Source organism: Urocitellus parryii, chromosome 10, assembly GCF_045843805.1.
Source record: "Urocitellus parryii isolate mUroPar1 chromosome 10, mUroPar1.hap1, whole genome shotgun sequence".
Classification (NCBI taxonomy): Eukaryota; Metazoa; Chordata; class Mammalia; order Rodentia; family Sciuridae; genus Urocitellus; species Urocitellus parryii.
In genome coordinates this window covers 66,953,157-66,973,234 of record NC_135540.1, presented here as the reverse complement: position 1 = coordinate 66,973,234, position 20,078 = coordinate 66,953,157, and the positions used below count along the sequence as shown (strand labels likewise).

The window sequence follows — 20,078 nt, the reverse complement described above, 5'->3', positions numbered from 1 at the left end:
TACTTTCATATTTTTTGCAATGTATCTTATTTGGAGCACAGTAAAATAGCACTTTGTACTTATAGAGCATGTTTCATCAGAAAGGTCAGTGTACTTTTCAAACTCATTAATCCTTACAGCATCCCTAGGGGTGTGAAATATATTATACAGGTGAAGAAATTTAAAGCTAAGGTGTATAAACAACTTTGTCCTGTCATTTGAAATGCAATAACCAAACCTCCAATTAACCCATTGTACATGCAAAAATTTTCAAGGTTATGGATGTGATTTCTGGGGCAAGAGTAGTGTTTCAAATAAATATCTTCAACTAAAACAATGTTGGTAAATAAGTTTAAATAATGAAATGTGATTCATGCTCTTAGCAAGCATATGATGTATCAAGGAAAATATTATTTTGCTGTTATTTTAACTTAATATTTTGAAAGAAATGAAAGGCCCAAGAAATGCTAGTTTAGATCTAATTTGGAAAGCTCATTGGGAGTTAAATCTTTTAAAGTTATATATTTACTTCTATTTAAAATTGAATATTATCCAAATTATCTACGAACTCTTTATTAAAGAAACTGTTCTATCTAAAATGAATGGACCTAATCTTATAGAAACAAGTAGGTTATTAGTAAATTTAGAGGGCACGGTGAAAATTCTGACCATAATATTCACAGGCAATTAGAGTTAAACTAGAGTAATTTTTCATTAAAAGCTAAGGAAGTGGATGTTCAAAATTACCTAGAGAGAATATATATTAATAACTACATGATGATATATGCTATATCAAAGGAAAATCTGCTGACTTCATGATCCTGGGGGAGTTAAGAGATACACTAACGTTCCTATTTTTAATTTGAAAATACCATCCAAATATTGCACAATGTTTCATTTATTTTTAAAAGAAAAAAGTGCACATATAGTATGTATAAATAATTTAGATAATTGGTATAAATGCCTTATATTAAAAAGTATTTGGAGCCGGGAGGCGGGAGGCAGCGGCCACGGCAGCAGCGGCTGCTGCAGCGGTGCAGGTGGAGGCGACCAGCGGCGTCCGAGGCGGTTAGGACAGTGCCTGGCGGTCGGAGCTCTCAATAATTTGTTTTGGTTCAAGTGTATGAAGAAAAATGGCCCACACAGATGTGTAGGAAAGGAAAAGAGTATTTTTAAGAGGATTTTCAGGTTTAATCTAGAGACTGACTGTATGATAGAAACACCCACACTTTTATCAATGGTCAGGGAAAGACAGTGGCAACAGGCGAAGAGAGACTGAATCACAAAGACAATGAGTCTGCTGAAGCCAAGCGGGCTGAAGGCCCCTACCAAGATCCTCAAGCCGGGAAGCACAGCCCTGAAGACACCTGTTGCTGCTGCAGCCCCGGTAGAAAAAAATGATATCTAGTGAAAGAGCCTCGAGCGCTCCCTCCACCGAGACCCCAGAGGAGTTTGTGGATGACTTTCGAGTTGGAGAGCGTGTTTGGGTGAATGGGAACAAGCCTGGATTCATCCAGTTTCTTGGAGAGACTCAGTTTGCCCCAGGCCAGTGGGCTGGGATCGTTTTAGATGAACCTATTGGCAAGAACGATGGTTCTGTGGCAGGAGTTCGGTATTTCCAGTGTGAACCTTTAAAGGGCATCTTTACCCGACCTTCAAAGTTAACCAGGAAGGTGCAGAGGACGAAGCCAATGGCCCGCAGACGGCTCAGGCATCCAGAGCCGCTTCACCTCTGTCCACGTCTGTAGCCAACATGGTGTCCTCCTCAGCCACACCCTCAAACATTCCCCATAAGTCTTCCCAGCCAAGAGCCAAGGAACCGCCAGCCACGCCTCAGATCAGCAACCTTACGAAAACTGCCAGCGAGTCGATCTCCAACCTTTCTGAGGCTGGCTCAGTCAAGAAAGGAGAGCAAGAGCTCAAAATTGGAGACCGAGTGTTGGTTGGTGGCACCAAGGCTGGTGTTGTCCGGTTTCTTGGGGAGCCCGACTTTGCCAAGGGGGAATGGTGTGGTGTGGAGCTGGACGAACCTCTTGGGAAGAACGATGGTGCCGTCGCTGGAACGAGGTATTTTCAGTGTCAACCCAAATATGGCTTGTTTGCTCCGGTCCACAAAGTGACCAAGATTGGCTTCCCTTCCACTACACCAGCCAAAGCCAAGGCTGCCGCAGTGAGGCGCGTGATGGCCACCACGTCTGCCAGCCTGAAGCGCAGCCCGTCCGCCTCCTCCCTCAGCTCCATGAGCTCCGTGGCCTCCTCTGTGAGCAGCAATCCCAGTCGGACAGGACTACATGTCCTGGAGCTGGAAGCCAAGATGGACCAGCTGCGAACCATGGTGGAAGCAGCTGACAGAGAGAAGGTGGAGCTTCTCAACCAACTGGAGGAGGAGAAAAGGAAAGTTGAGGACCTTCAGTTCCGGGTTGAAGAAGAATCAATTACCAAAGGCGATCTTGAGGTGGCTACAGTGTCAGAAAAGTCGGGGAAAATGGAATTAGAGAAAGACCTAGCGCTGAGAGCACAGGAAGTGGCTGAGCTCCGAAGAAGGCTGGAGTCCAGTAAGCCTGCTGGGGACGTGGATATGTCACTTTCCCTTTTGCAAGAGATAAGCTCTTGGCAAGAAAAGTTAGAAGTCACCCAGGCTGACCATCAGAGGGAAATAACTTCTCTGAAGGAGCACTTCCGGGTCCGGGAAGAGACATATCAGAAGGAGATAAAGGCTCTGCACACATCCACAGAGAAACTTTCCAAAGAGAATGAGTCCTTGAGGAGCAAGCTTGACCATGCAAACAAGGAGAATTCAGATGTGATAGCTTTGTGGAAGTCCAAACTGGAGACTGCCATTGCGTCCCATCAGCAGGCAATGGAGGAGCTGACGGTGTCCTTTAGCAAAGGGGTTGGGGCAGAGTCCGCTGAGTTTGCTGAATTAAAGACGCAAATAGAGAAACTGAGAGTAGATTACCAGCACGAAATAGAAAATTTACAGAACAAACAAGACTCTGAGCGGTCTGCGCACGCTAAAGAGATGGAAGCCCTAAAGTCTAAACTGATGAAGATCATTAAGGAAAAGGAGACCAGCCTGGAAACCATCCAGTCCAAACTGGACAGAGCAGAAGACCAGCACCTAGTAGAAATGGAAGACGCCTTAAACAAATTGCAGGAAGCTGAAATAAAGGTAAAGGAGCTAGAGGTACTCCAAGCCAAATGCAGTGAACAAACCAAGGTCATTGATAATTTTACATCACAGCTAAAGGCTGCCGAAGAAAAGCTCTTGGATCTTGATGCACTTCGGAAAGCCAGTTCCGAAGGTAAATTGGATATGGAGAAACAGACAGCAGCTTGAGGCAGCTGGGAAACAGATTCAAAATTTAGAGATTGAAAAGAATGCTGAAAGTGACAAGGCTAGTAGCATTGCCAGAGAGCTCCAGGGAAAAGAGCTAAAGGTTACTAACCTTGACGAAAATTTGAGTGAAGTCAGTCGAGTGAAAGAGGCTTTGGAAAAAGAACTGCATATTTTGAAAGAAAAATTTGCTGATGCTTCGGAGGAGGCAGCCTCTGTCCAGAGAAGTATGCAAGAAACTGTAAATAAATTGCACCAAAAGGAAGAAGAGTTTAACATGCTGTCTTCTGAATTGGAGAAGTTAAGAGAAAATTTATCAGATATGGAGGTGAAATTTAGAGAACGAGATGAAAAAGAAGAGCAGTTGATAAAGGCAAAGGAAAAATTGGAAAATGACATTGCCGAAATAATGAAGATGTCAGGAGATAATTCTTCTCAGCTGACGAAAATGAATGATGAATTACGTCTGAAAGAAAGATGTGTGGAAGAATTACAGCTAAAACTTTCAAAGGCCAATGAAAATGCGAGTTTTCTTCAGAAAAGTATTGGGGAAATAACTCTTAAAGCAGAACAGAGCCAGCAGGAAGCAGCCAGAAAGCACAAGGAAGAAAAGAAAGAATTGGAGGAAAAATTGTTGGACCTGGAAAAGAAGGTGGAAATAAGCCACAACCAGTGTCAGGATCTGAAATCCAGGTATGAAAAGGCCAGTTCTGAGACAAAAACAAAGCATGAAGAAATCCTGCAGAACCTACAGAAGGTGCTGCTGGCCCCGGAGGAGAAGCTGAAGGCTGCCCAGGAGGAGAACAGAGGCCTGATGCAGGAGATGGAGGACCTGAAAGAACAGGCTGACAAAGCCAAAGCTGCTCGGACTGCGGAAGATGCCATGCAGATAATGGAGCAGATGACCAAGGAGAAGTCCGAAACGCTGGCCTCCCTGGAGGACACCAGGCAAACAAACGCAAAACTGCAGTGCGAATTGGACACTCTTAAAGAAAACAACTTGAAAAATGTGGAAGAGCTGAACAAATCAAAAGAACTTCTGACTGTAGAGAATCAAAAAATGGAAGAGTTCAGGAAAGAAATAGAAACCCTAAAGCAGGCGGCAGCTCAGAAGTCCCAGCAGCTTTCAGCACTGCAAGAAGAGAACGTCAAACTTGCCGAGGAGCTGGGGAGAAGCAGGGACGAAGTCACAAGTCATCAAAAGCTGGAAGAAGAACGATTTGTGCTCAATAATCAGTTATTAGAAATGAAAAAGAGAGAATCCAAGTACATAAAAGAGACAGATGAAGAGAAAGCTTCCTTACAGAAATCCATCAGTATTACTAGTGCTTTACTCACAGAGAAGGATGCAGAACTGGAAAAGCTGAGGAATGAGGTCACAGTGCTCAGCGGAGAAAACGCTTCTGCCAAGTCCCTGCATTCGGTTGTTCAGACTCTAGAGGCTGATAAGGTGAAGCTCGAGCTCAAGGTAAAGAACTTGGAGCTTCAACTCAAAGAAAACAAGAGGCAGCTCGGCAGCTCCTCAGGTAATACTGACACTCAGGCAGAAGAGGACGAGAGAGCCCAGGAGAGTCAGATTGACTTCCTAAATTCAGTAATAGTGGACCTTCAAAGAAAGAATCAAGACCTCAAAATGAAGGTGGAGATGATGTCAGAAGCAGCTCTTAATGGCAATGGGGACGACCTGAACACGTATGACAGCCATGACCAGGAGAAACAGACCAAGAAAAAGCCCCGCCTCTTCTGTGATATCTGTGACTACTTTGATCTCCATGACACAGAGGACTGTCCCACCCAGGCACAGATGTCCGAGGACCCACCCCATTCCACACATCATGGCAGTCGGAGTGAGGAGCGGCCTTACTGTGAGATCTGTGAGATGTTTGGGCACTGGGCGACCAACTGCAACGATGACGAGACCTTCTGATGCGATGGCGTGCACCACGGGCCCTCAGAGTCACTCGCATCTCAGCAACTGAACACCAGCACTGCGTGCGCAGACTTCAGGAGAACTCATGTTATTTTTGACCCCCGTCAAGAAATCTAAGAAAATATTTTGGTCTTCAACAAATCATCTTTTAGTCTCCCCTTATAAGTTAGAATAATAAATATTAGTAGGTGAGAGTTCACCTCTAATTTTCTTTTCCTGATTTTTCAGTTTTAAGACTGCACCAGATGCCATTACATTTATTGTTCTACAGAGACCTCTAGAACAAGCCCTTCCCTTACCTTATTTAAGAAACTTTAAATTATGCTGTTACTCTTCATATTTGCACTAAATATTTCTGGGCTGCATTTGTATATTTAGGTTTTTGGTTTTTGGGGGTTTTTTTTTTGGTTAAGCATTGACACTGGAATGAGTTGCAAAAGATGGACCATTTTGCATTCTCATTTACTCTAAATTTAAAGTATTTTATAATATCTGAGCTCTTTGCACTACATGTTGTCAGTAGTGCCTTTTTTTGTAGGCTGGACAATACTGGGTGTGATTATAAATCATGAAACAGGTAGAAGGAGGGGAAAGCCCCCAAACTGCTGTGGGGACATTATGCTGCATCCACTTACTCAACTGTGGTGTTTTCTTTCTTGGTTTTACATAATTTTTTGCCTATATATATATATATATATATATATATATATATATATCATATGCATATATTTTTCAAGAAAATCTATATTTTGGGGAAAAACACAATGTTTTTCTGTTCAGATTTTTACCTTTATGAAAAATAAAACACTTGTAAAATCATCAGGATGTAACAGACTAGGCCAAAAATAGCATCTTGCAGCTTCACAGTTATTTTATCTTCTGTTTCCATTTTGGTTCTTTACCAGATCTAAATAGATGGAAGAATTTCTTGTAATTATTTTTTCTTCTCTAGCAAATATTCCCAGCAGTGAATTATCAAGCCACTGTAAAATGCCTAAATTAACCAATCTACAGTCTTCCTTTACAAGATTTTTAACTGTTCTTAGATGAATGTACAACGAGAAATTCAACATTAATAATTTTGAATTTTCTTATCACAAAATAATAAAGTGAAGGACCTCAACCTCCAGAATAGTTTATCAACCAGTCTGAATCTATTTATCTTCATTTGAATGTCTTCTAGAATATGTAAAATGTAATAAAATGTATCTTCCATGCTTAAGAAATTTCTTGTCTGCTGTAATGAAGTTTCATTAATTTTTCCTCATTTGAGGACTACCAAAGAGTTAATCTGAGGAGCAAAAGAAGGGTCATCTCCACATCACTTCCTTTGTTTTCAGTTGTACTATGAAATGCTTACAAATATCCAGTTGAGTATGTGTCTTTTTATTTTATATTAACTAAACTAACAAAATGTAGATGTGTAACTCAGTCAGTCATTCCTGATGGAACTTTAAAGACGAAACATTCTTTACTGAAACACTCAGAGCACCTGAGACAGACAGACTGACAGACACACACACACACACACACACACACACACACACGGAGAGAGATAGAGATAAAGTTTGGGGTTGGGTGCCAATCTAAAAATTTTATTTCCTTCTTATTCCTTCAAAACAATATGAAAGTAATTAAAAATTCAAATATTTTTTTTTCTTTTCCCATACAGGTTGAGTATACTCCAGAGTTATCCAAAGAAAATCAAATCATATATATTTGTCTTCACATTGTCAGCCATTCCATAAATTATTTTTTTCTATGCAGTAAGACAGGGGTTTATATCATGAAAGTCTTTTTGTTCTCTTGAGAAGTAGGGAAAATTTTTTTTGAAATATCTTAACCCTCTTAGCACTGGTTTTAATACATGAGTTTATCAAAAGGGGGTTAATAATATCCACCTGCCAATTTAATTTGAATCCAGGGGACTAAAAACAGAATTCTGATTTTTATATATATGATTTCATATTTCCCACAAATCATACAGAAATATCAAAATTAAATTCTAGTTTTTCTATCTGCCTTGAAAAATTTTCACATAATTTATTAAAAGGTTAATTTCCCAATTCTAAAAGTCAGACTATCAGAAAATCAATCCTCTAATATGTAATTTTTAAAATCCTCATTATAGGGATTACTTTTCATACTTTTAATGTTAGTTACACAAATTTTTAAATGTTAGTATATTTTGAAATCTTTAAGTCATTAATGAAGCTGGAAAAGTCTCAATGTATCATTCTGTGTTTTAGTCAATGAATATTACTAGCAAAATAAAGGGAAACAAAAACAAAAACTCAAAAATACTAAAAACAAATCAAAAATACTAAAAACAAATCAAATTTTTGCAATATTGTCCCCATCAACAAAGATTTTAACTACCTATGGCAAATCATCAATTGACAAAGAGGTAAATTGAAGAGGAAATAAGCAAACAGTATGCAGAATGCTAAGTACATGTATTCTAGTCACTTCAAATTATTTTTAAAAAGTTTCATCCTAATGAAAAAAGTCCCATTTTTAGCACTAGTACCAAAGTAAAATCAGTTGCATGATCTAGAAGTTGGTTTGATATTACTACTGTGTAATTTCCAATTCTTCCTCAGTTTACTTCAGAGAACACATATTTACTGAAAATATTTACTGAAAATTCTCAGCAAAATCACCATACTTTTAAAAATTCTTTTGAAGCCTAATTATCTGACATTGATATTTTGTTTGAAACATAGTGAGTGATTTATAACTAAAAGTTTAATAAATGGGTTGTTCCATGGATGTATGAACACAGCTAATGGCACTTTTCATTTAAAACAAAACAAACAGAACAAAATACTTTGAACAGAAGTAACATCTGTGCATGGTTGTCTGACTGGAAAATTCAAAATTTTCATGAGGTTACTTGCAGGATATTTTTGTTTCTTGTTATATATGTCATTGTTTATTGCTCAATATTATGAAAGAGAGGCCATTAGTATGTATTTATTGAATGAAAAAAAATTTAGTCACACATAGAAACTCATTTCTTCGGGAAAATTATTTAGCCCTTCAGCCTAGCCTACTTTTCTTGTTAGCTGACCACATCTATAAACTTTTAAAGTCCTTTTATATGTTAATTCATTATGCTGAAATTCTTTTGCATGACATCTACGGAGGCAGCACCACATTGAATTTCAGAAGCAAAGAAAAGGTAATATCAAGACTGTTTTTGCTTGGTAGATATTGTAGGCATATGCTTTTCAAGGCCATATGCAAGGCATTCAATATCTGAAAACAAACTACTGACTCAAAAACATGAAAACAAATATTTATATATACACATTCTTTAAAACTCATACTTACATGTCCAAACATATTTAGAAGCTCTAAAATTAGAAGTCCTCTTTCTCCTGGCCTTCAATCATAGCTACTATGTCTTCTCACTCTCACACAGGAGATCCACTCTTTAAACAAAAGGCAGTCATTTTTCAAAGTGATGTATCCTATCATTCTCTCAAGCTTATAATTTCCAATACTTTGATGTAATTATATTAGAAAATAATCCTTACCAAAAGGCCGCATGACATGTCTCCTGAGTACTTTTCTAATATTATTTGTTTCTTTCTTTTCTCAGTTCCTCCTCTGCAAACTCACCAGGCTTCATGTTTAGCTCGGAGGTTTTCTGACAGTTAATATTACCTTTTTCTGGGGTTCCTTCTTCTGAGATCATTGTATGATGGTCTCCACTAGTGGTGCATATTTCAAATCAAACTGTTCTTTCTTTGACAAGATTCTTTGCTGCTCCTCTAGATTAGCATCCATTCCTTTGTCTGCTCATCCTCTAGCTCATTACAATTGTAAATTTTCTTCACAGCTTATAGCAATACAGGAATATTCTTATTTACAGATAGTTTTTAGTCTCCCTTACATCTAGTGAACACTATGGAATGTAAAACTTGGAGGGCAAAACTTGGTCTTGTTCAGGTTCATTCACTAGTGGATAGAATAGTGTCTAGAATTTAGTAGGGGAATGATCAATTAATATTTGGTAGGAGATCAATGAGTAGTAGTAGTCTTACAAACAGATAAAAATTAGGCCATTGGATTAAAGTTATTAAATCTGGTATTCAGATTTTTTTTCCTATTTCTTCATCACTGTCTCAATATCCTGATTCAGTAGGTCTTAGTAGAGTTCTGAAACTGTTCAGTTATGACAAGCTGCCTGGTGATACTCATGCTGCTGATGTTCAGACCCAATTTTATGCATCAAGGCTTTAGACCAAATGGTAATTCAGGCCATGAGATATTAAATCCCCTTTGTAAAAAAAAAAAAAAAAAAAATTCAATGGTAGAATTCTGAAGAACACATAATTTTTACAGAGATTACTTCTACAACATATACCATGGGTATAATTTAGCAGTATATTTAGTAAAAAAAAATAGGGCAATATTTATTTACATTGGATTCTATATTTCTATATCTCATTTTATCTGACCTCCTTTGAGAAATTTCACAGTTTATTCAGGACTTGGCTAAACTAGATCACATGTGTATACAAGAAGCCATAATTTTAGTGAGAATTGTACAACAGTGATGATATTTGAAACATATAGAAAATAGGGTTAATGTAACTTTTATCACGTTTTAGCAAAGTTATTTCCTTCTGTCTGCCACAGTAGTTCAAAATCTTGTGTTCAACACTTGCTATTAGAATTTTTTAAGATATTGAAAAAAATGATGATCCCTTTATCTTTAGAGACATTTTTCAAATATAGTTATTCAAAATTGTGAACTCCTTCATGTCCTTAAAATTGGATATTGTAATGCTGCCCTTAAAAAGTCTTAAACTAGATCTTATGTAATCTCTTTTGTAGCCTGTATTAAATATCATTGTTTTCAATGCATTCTACTTCAAGCTGTTGTTTGTGCCCTATATAGAATAAGGGTTTATCTTCTTTCCATGTTCCACCTCTTGCAAAGAGAGCAGCTGTTGTCCTGTAAAAGAGTGCCAAATTTAAATTTTAAGCACCTGGAGGCAGGATAGGCCCTTCTGAAGCCCCTTATTTCTAGAATGCTATACCTAAACTGGGTGGGAAAAGACCAAGTTAATGTTAAGGAACTCATGAATCTTGCATCATATCTATCCTACTTGGATAAGATATTAATTCTTTGTCCAGAATACAGATATAATATCTGGAAATCTCTGCAATGTCACTGATGTTCATATAATTGAAATCTTGAAGGAAGGTTTGATTTAGAGGTTTCAGGGGTACTAGAGTTCAGAACTTTACTGACATTTTGAATGTGGAGGCAGCATGTGCACAACTGTGATGCTTCCATCTGTTTCTCTCCCCACCAAAATGTGCATTTTTGAGTTTGTAATTATAAAAAAAGTTTACTCATAAATATATATACACTTTTTATTGATGCATATGAGTCTGTCTTTTTTATTTATGAGACTCATTGTGATTCAATTACATTTCAAACACCTGAGCCTAAAATAGATTTCTTTTTTGAGGGCGAGGCATGATATCTGTGCATCCCTATTGGGTATATTATGGTAACTCATATATTAAGTGTAATAATCAAATAATGGTATAGTACAGATTTCCTGATGTTAAAGGAAATAAGGTCATAGTGTTGCCTGTGTATGAAGCCAGTGCCAGTAGTAAATATATAACTAATAGACTCTGTTCTGTGCACTTTACATATTGTCATAGGATATTTAGAAATTAAGGGTTGGCCATAATATGTAAGGAACAGAATTTCTGATACTTTATGTAATTTACCAAAAGTTACAGAATAGAATATATTCTATAGCCAAAGTACTAATCCAGAGCTGCCTAATGCCGAATATATGCTACATCTACCCATGTTAAATTGCCATCAATAAGAGATATACATTGGAGATGAGGTTGTGGCTCAGTGGTAGAGGTCATGCATTGCATGTGTGAGGCACTGGGTTTGATCCTCAGCACACATAAAAACAAATAAATAAACAAAATAAAGGTATGTAAAAAAAAAGAGATGACACATTTTAAAATAACTACTATACATAAACTATACAGCTTCTTGTCCCCTAATAGAAGCCCCAAATCCATCAGTATTTCTTAGAATGACAGGTTTCAGTAAGCCATGACATCATCTTTAAAGTAATGAAGAATTATATTTTGTAGTTTTTTAATGAATGTAATCTTGATCAATTATTCATATGATAATATATAAAACATTATTTTAATACACATTATACATTAACAAAATAAAATCTGTTCAAAGATAAGCATAAAATATATAAGAAGGTGAAACTCAACTGTCTTGAAATAAAAGTTAGAAATTGAGTTCTTGAAATAAAATATGAATTAAAATTCTCCTTAATAAGTGTTTATAGAAGAACACTATGAATTATGAACTGAACTTACAATGGAAAAGGTTCATGATGGCTACAAAATTTACCAGTAATGTGTTGATAGGCCTTTGTAAAATCCAATTTATACACTTCAAAGTGGTGACACTTTATTTTGAAATAAAAAAAATGTTAATCTAGAGGATATTTTCAATTAAATAATACCTTTTATTATGGATTATACAGTGGAACATATAGTTTGAGGATTACCTATGTATGCTGAGTTTAATTCAACCACATATCATCAATGTGTGTCAAATAGATCCTTTATATTCAAATACAGAGCATGTTAAAGATTCTGCTGAGAAATGAATACTACAGCAGAAGCAATTTTGCTTCTACATAAAGATTATTTCAAACTTATTTCCTGTTATCCATATGCCTACTTTAAACAAAGAAGAACTGGCAATTATGTGACTGCCATTTACTCAAAAACTGCAGTGCACATGTTTTCAATTATACTTTGCAGTGTAATCAGTTTATTTGCTGTGTCCTTTATGTCCTTTATTTTCGCTTCAGCTCATTTGCTAAGGAGAAAACAGGAAAATTCCCAGTGTAATAAAATGGGTTGAATGTTATTTTACCATAACCCATCACAGTTTTCAAAGATATTTTATATAATTTCTCTGAGATCAGGAACTGATTGGTTGTTAAGGAAAAGGATTGAAGAATTACAAATACTTCCTTTGTTCTTCTAACATCATACATGCAGTTAAAGAACAATTGATGATTCTTCTATGTGAAGATGGCATAAGGAAATGAAAAAAAAATAAGCCACAGAAATGATTCATTAAAGATATTATAACAGTTATAATCTTCAATGTATTTTTCAAATAAAAAAGTAAAATCTCTTGTTATTGAAATCTACATATCTCACAATAAAAAATTCACTTCAGCAAAAGCTGCATCCACATTAACATTTCAATGGTGCATATTTTTATTGTACTATTCAAATTACTTTAATCTCCCTCTTTATTTCTGGAGGGGCACATCAAATTGTGTGAGATAGGCAGTTTCTACAAAATTCATATAGCTTAAAGAAAATGTCAAAAAAGAGTCAACCTCAACCATTTATTTATTTGTCTTTCTTTCTTCTTTCCTAAATAATGGTTACATTGATTAGAAAGTTTAAGTGGATCCTTGTTACCCATGGGCCAAAGTCTTTACTAGTATCCCACTCAAGTTCTACTTCCCAGTCTCATCAACAACTCTACTTTACCTCATCCCTGTCTTTCTAATTAAAGGTTTGCTACACCCATCTGGATATTGGCGGTGTTCTTCAAACAGGCCTTGCTGTAGGGGTTGTGTGGTTTGGATTGGGGTCTCTGATAAACTTCGTGATTGTGGCATGCTAGTGACTAGGAAGTTTCTGTGCAAAGACAGGACGCCTGGCTACTAGGAATTTCTGTGCAGTGACATGGAATGCCTGGCTGCTGGGAAACTCCAGTGCAAAGATGCAGGATGCTTGGCTGCTATAGCAGTGTCCTTCATGAGGAAATTCTGTGTTGGAGTCTTATCAGTTTTGACTTTCATCTCAGGCACACAGCTGGAAATATAGGGATGCATGTAGGTATTCTGACCGTCTAAATGTACAGGGAAGTGTTCCTCTGGTGAGCAAACTCAAGTGGGGGAAACAGGCACTCTGTTTCCCAAACTTGAAATGCTCAGCAGTTTCTCCTTGACGCTAGTAAAATAAGTATACAGGTGTTGTATATAGTTTCTATGGTAATGTCCTTAGAGAAAAGGGCTCTGTGTCTTAATCAGCCTGGACTTTGATCTCAATTTTTATAGCATCTGGGATTAAAGGAATACTAAATAATAATGTAGTCACGGTACTGATTACCTAATGTAACTTTTGATATAAATAAATGTGGCTGCTTGGAGGAGGAGACACTTCTTTTCCTGCCTTTGCATCTTGTCTCCTTTTATTTTCCTTACACCTTGCATTCTCTTGTTTCAATCTAAGTCTTTGATCATAATGCTACTCCCTCTCCATATTAGTCCTCTCTGCTTTATCTGCACATCCACATTTTATCCAATACCAAGACTTCATGTGATATTTTCCAGAACCTTTTCCATATACCTACCCCCTGTAAACTTGTTGAAAGTGATATTGCCAACCCTTTGTCTCCATGACTCCTCTTAAAGCTATTGTTCATTTTCATTGTATTATCCCTCCTATATACTTGCTTTGCCTCTACACTGTGGGCTGCTTGAGAATAGGTTCTTTGCCTTAGTCATCTTTGTATTCATTTACCCCTCAAAATGTTGTAGTTTCTCAAATATTACTTAATTTTCACTTTAAATATTTCCCACCAAAAGTCAAGATTAGACTAATTTTTTATTTCAAAAATTCTAACATCAAAAAATAAGTTAAAGTCCACATTATGAATGAGTACCCAATACTGAGCATCTGGAACCTCTATGGAGAAAACAGCTGAATAACCCCAGGTGCCTGGCCAATTGGAATGATGTACTTGAATGGTACTGTTGAGCTCTTTCTTGGTATATTTCTTGGTATATTCAGCCAATTAGCTACTTATATTGTTACTATTCCTTTCATATTTAAAATTATTTTGAGATGATTTAATATCAAAATGCCTAAGGAAAGATTGGATTACATTTAATTAATTAATTAATTTACTATTCAGGAATTTACCATAATATTCCTGGTATAGTGTGCTAATATACTGCATTAAGTAAATGTTTATAAAGGAATCTACTTGTATCACACATGCAGCAGGCAGTAAGAATACAACTACACAATATAAACAGAGTTATCATAATTTCTGCAATCTAGTTGAGAAAACATTTGGTGGAAAATTGCAATATCATTACTTGATTTATTTAAATAGTATTTACTATGGTTTGAATATGTGTCCCCTGAAGGCCCAAAGGTTTAAGACTTGGTCAGCATCCGGTGGTACTAATGGGAGGCAGTTGGACTTTTGAGAGATGGAGCTTACTGGGAGGAAGTTAGTCAATAGAGCCATGCCCTAGAAGAAGGTTCTGTAACCCTAGTCCCTTTCTCTTTCCCTGGACTTCTGTTCTATTTACTTCCTGGCTACCATGAGGTGAGGACTATCCTCTGCTACATGCTGTAACCATGAATTCTGCCTTACTACATGTCCCAAAGCAGCAGGCCAATTGACCATGGGATTAAATGCTTAAACTTCCAAAACCATGAGCCACAATAAATCTTTCCTTTTTATAAGATGATTCTCAGTGATAGCTGAGAAACACAGGCTACCAAGAGAGCACTTACGCAGTATACTTAATCAGAATTTGTGCATTTAGGGAAAACTTCCTCAAAGAAATATTTACTCTCCAACTTGAATAATAAATACAAGTTAGCTAAGTGAAGAGGGACTTTAAAAAGTCACTATCAGGGCTGGGGATGTGGCTCAAGCAGTAGCGCGCTCGCCTGGCATGCGTGTGGCCCGGGTTCGATCCTCAGCACCACATACAAACAAAGATGTTGTGTCCGCCGATAACTAAAAAATAAAATAAAAATTAAAAAAAAGTCACTATCAAAAAAAAAAAAAACAGAGGTGAGAGAACTTTCTTCAGTTTAGGAAGTAAAAGACATAACATTACTGGAATCAAGAGTATAAAAACAATAAAAATGACCAAGAAGACCAGAAAAATATTGGAGACAATTTAAATTCTTCATTTAAATGCCCAACATCACTAATTATCAGAGAAATGCAAATCAAAATCACAAATGAGATAGCAACTAATACCCATGAGAATATCTATTATCAAAATAGAAAAGATAAATACTAGTGAGATGTGAAGAAAGGGAATACTTATACATTGTTGCTGGAGACATAAATTGGCATAGCCATTATTGATTAAAATATTTTATGATATATGATCTTTAATCTGAGAACAAAGGGAGACTTTGGAGCTCCCAAGGGAATTATGAAATTATAATCATTTTTTTACAAAACTGCCTTAATTTATAGTGTGTATAATGAAGTGGAGTGATATGGACAAGATGAGACAGAAAGAACCTTTTGTAGTACTTAGTGTTCATGGTCTGCAGTAGAAGAGGATGCAAAATGTAAAGTGTTATTATACAATTATACAATTGAATGATGTATTAGATTAGGATTGAGAATAGTGGCTCCCAGTAATGTGATTTTTGTAGCCATAGAAATGATGCTGCCTTTTGAAGTCGATAAATCCAAAGATTCAGAAATAGAGTAATCTAGTGGAAAGAAAGTGAATTAAGTTTTGAACCTGTTGAGGGTTACACATTTGTAAGATACTCAGACATGGATTTCAGAAAAACAAAAACATGTGGGTCTTGACTTTAGTTATGAGATCTATGACAAGCTATGTAGATGTTAGAGTTTTCTGTATATAAAAATTTAAAAAAAACATCTGGAGGAATATCAACATAGAAGTTCTGAGAACAGAGAGAAGCACCCAGAGGAAAAAGTTTTGCCATAGAATTAGACACATACCAAGAGTTTGGTCCACTGATAGACCCACAGATATTACACTTCTTTTTCCATTCATCTGTCTATCTTGATACACTGGAACATTATTTTGTCTTTAAAAAGGACATTCTGCTGTTTCCAACAATATAGATAAACTTGGAGGACATTATATTTAGTGAAAGAAAAGAGCAACAAAGGTAAAAACCACATGATCTCAGTGAAATGTAAAATCTACAAAAATCAAACACATAAACAGTAGGATGATGCTTACTAGGGTCTGGGAGGTGGGTCACAAGGTATGGACTCAATTATAAGATGCATAAGTTCTGGAGATCTAATGTACACGTGGTGATTATGATTTAAAACAATGTATTATAATCTTTAAATGTGCTAAGAGAGTAGATATAAAGTATTTTTATCACATACATACATACAGAAATAGTAATCATGTGAGGTGATATATATGTTCCTTTCCTTGATTAAGGTACTCATTTCTGTTTCTATCTATCTATTTATATCAAATTGTACAAGTCAAATATATTCAAGTTTTATTTTCAATTGTGCTTAAATAAAGCTAGAAAAAGTGTCATCGTTTTACTACTTGGAGTGGAATCTTACAAATAATTTTACCAGATAGAATATTTAACATACTTTAGGAGATTTGAAGAAGCATGTTAAATTGATCAATATCAGAAATATGATATTGTTCCTAGGCCTTTATACCTTAAAAAAAAACTCTGATTATCCTCTGAGACTTCTGCTTTGCTTCATGTTCATTCAGCTCATGGGTATCTGCCTGGCAGGGCTCTAGTTACTGTGATTATGCTAGGCTGCCAGTGAGACCTTGAGGGGCATAGATAAAGATATATGATATTTGAAAGTACTTAGAAAAAGGAGGAGAGGAAAGACCTGTATGCTAGAGATACTAGGATAACTGCCAAGGAGTGTAAATCACACTAAAATTACTTTTTGAAGAGATCTTATTGGGGATTCAATAACCTTTCCAATGAGACAGAGAAAGAAAAAAAATGTCTCAGAAGTTACAATTCACTCTAGCATTTTATATCATATTATCAGGAAGAATAAAATTAATTCCAATGAACAGTATTACATCAATTATATTATCAGATTGAATTAAACATTAAAAAGATACCATATCTAACCATGTTTAAGAACCTTCTACAGATCCTGCAGAAACATCTTCAATGTATTCTCATCTAACATTCCTTTAAGTGACACTTGAGAATATTTAAATATTGCATTTCACTCAAAATTCTAATACTCCCTCAGCAATTGAGCCAGCAGACTCTACTGCCTTTTATTACAGGAATATATTTCTTTCCATCCTTATATCATAAAAAAATAAAATTTCAAATGACTCAGGGAAATATGAACACATTTTTGTAATTATATTAATTTTTCTAGGGCAAAATTATCTGTTGGAAATTCTGGATGCTTCTTCTGATTAAAAAAATACATATGCTCTTGGAACATCTGCATTAATTTTCAAAATATCACCCTAAAACTACAAGTTGAGAATATTTTTAGCAAGCCACCTAAGACTAAGACGATTGGGCTTTTTCACTATGATGCAAATCCATTGTTATGTGTAGAATCCACCGGATCTGCTATGTATAGCCCCCTTGGGACTTGGGTACATGGGGAACAATGTGCACATAAAGCTTATGCTGGCTGCTTTGCCATGAGTAATGATGTTCCTGGTTCTTGACCCCATAATCTCCTGTCTGCTGTCAGCATGCATAAAACCAGAGGGTCAATTGTTAGTTTGTAAGCAAAATAATATCTCAAATCCTTTACATTTTTGATACGTTATCGTTTCCAATATGAGTTTTTTAAATATCCAAAATATTTATCATAAGAAGTACTCAGAAAATATTTATTAAATACATGTATTAGATTGCTGAAAAATATGTTAAAAAATTCAGAAGCCAGGTCTTAATATAGCAGATTAATAACTGAATTTTTTGAGGGTGAAAGTCTTTCATTTTTGCTCACACCTCAGGTGGCTGAGTCCCTTTAAAATTTTAAATCACTGGTATCAGAAAATGGATGACTAGCTTGTTTCTTAGGTTATCACATAAATTTAATTTTTTTAATCAGTCAAGTGAGTCATAGTATAGTTTTAGTTTTATGAGATACACTGCATACTCATGGTTAAAATGAAGTTAATATGTTCTGGAATACTACTTCCAACAATCTTTAGAAAATGTATGCCTTCATATCATCTGAGGAGTGTCCTTTTTCCCCAGTGTGCAAAGTAAATTGATTAGTCTACAACTGGCAACAATTATAAAGGTTAATAGACACCTCAGGACAAGATGAAGATAAGTGGGCATATTTATATTTTTATATTGGATACACAAATTACTTATGCATAAAGTAATACCCACTGGAGATGGAGATCTATATTTATCTGTATTTATCTATATTATTGGTATATCAGACAAATAAGTGCTTTATGGCTGAAATCTATTTATGAAGATTGGCTAACATGTTTCCTGCAGCCAGCCTGGTTACTCAGCTTAACACACACTTCCTCCTTTGTATCATCCTTCTTTCTTCTATTCTTTTCTTCTGAGCACATGCAGTATGTACAGATATCTACTAGTTGTTTGGAATACATATTTAAAAAGAAGTGATCCTCTTCCTTAGATAACCCATGCCATGAAATGGTAGCCACAGAATACAAACAAAATTTAGCTGCAACATTATGAATAAATTAAAGGGAGGGCATATGTGCATAATAAGGATTTTTTTTTCCAGAGAACATGTTAGAGAACTGACACAGTGGCTTCTAGAAAGGAGGGACTTGTTCACTAATTGTGTTGTAAGTGAGTTAATTAGTTCACTATTCGTGTTGTTAGTCAGTGCATTGGGAGCATTAAAATAACTTATAAATTCCAAAACTCTGAATAGCCTTATCAAATGACAGAAAGCCTGAAACATCTTTTATACAATGGCTAATTCTACAAGTGAATATGAAGAACTATAGCATGTATAGATTCATCCGCAGCAAGTGGAAATCACGGTCATGAAAAGCTGAATTTTAAAAGTGGCTTAAACCTTTTTTGTAAATCATAACACAAAATAATTTGAGGTTTAACCCTAAAACTACCTATGCTTCTGAAAATTTTTCATATTCAAGAAGGATTGACCTATAGCTCCAAAGTAGTGCAATGAGTTACAAGTTTCATGTTGATATAGTGATGAGGGATAGAAGAAATAACTGCCCAAGTTTGCTGGATATATCTGCAATTTTGGAATAATGGGAAAAACTTCTTATTACAGGAAGACAGCTATCATCTTGAGGATAGTAGTGAATTATTGAAACTTGCTTCAGAGCAAGGTGAGAGAAAATTCAATGATTTCCTTACATTATTGCAAACTTATTCATATTTTTGGCAGAGTTGTACTTTATTAATGACAAAGCTTAATAATTCCATGAAGATTTTATTTGGATGAAATATTAAACATCCTTATTTGTGTTGTACACATCCTGCTCACTATGTCGACATTCTCAGGTACAATGAGCATCATCTTATCTTTTCCTTGTGCACAAGCATCACGTTTAGCACATTTAGTATCTCATTTTGATTATGTAATCCTCCCTTAAAGTAAGGTATTTTGTTATATCCCTTTATGTGTGTGGGCTGAGCCTATGGAAAGCCTGATATCTGAGCTGATGAGAGATGTTGTGGTTGAGAAATTAACCTATAATCTATCCAGTCTTATTGTAGAAGCTCAGGAATGGTCTGAAGAATTTTGCATCAGTTGCTGAAGCCTGTTAAACAGAGAATCACATAGCTAGAATCTTAACTGTACATTAAGGGACTATATAAAAACCCCATCTGATTAACAATAAAACTAGTACTTCTTTAAAGGGACTTAGGGAGTGGTAAGTCTGCAACTTTCTGGTAGACCATGCAGTTGTTTCTCACTTAAAACAACTATCTGCTTAACCACTGCTGTTACTGTAACAGAATACT

The 20,078-nt window shown here is 35.9% G+C and overlaps 1 pseudogene across 1 annotated transcript; it reads left to right on the top strand.

Moving 5' to 3' along the window:
- Nucleotides 1-962: 962 nt before the first annotated feature.
- LOC144257265 (CAP-Gly domain-containing linker protein 1 pseudogene) lies at nucleotides 963-5,857 on the top strand (annotated as a pseudogene). The gene is made up of 2 exons (XR_013344410.1): nucleotides 963-1,047; nucleotides 1,168-5,857. The product of XR_013344410.1 is annotated as a CAP-Gly domain-containing linker protein 1 pseudogene (transcript).
- Nucleotides 5,858-20,078: the final 14,221 nt, after the last annotated feature.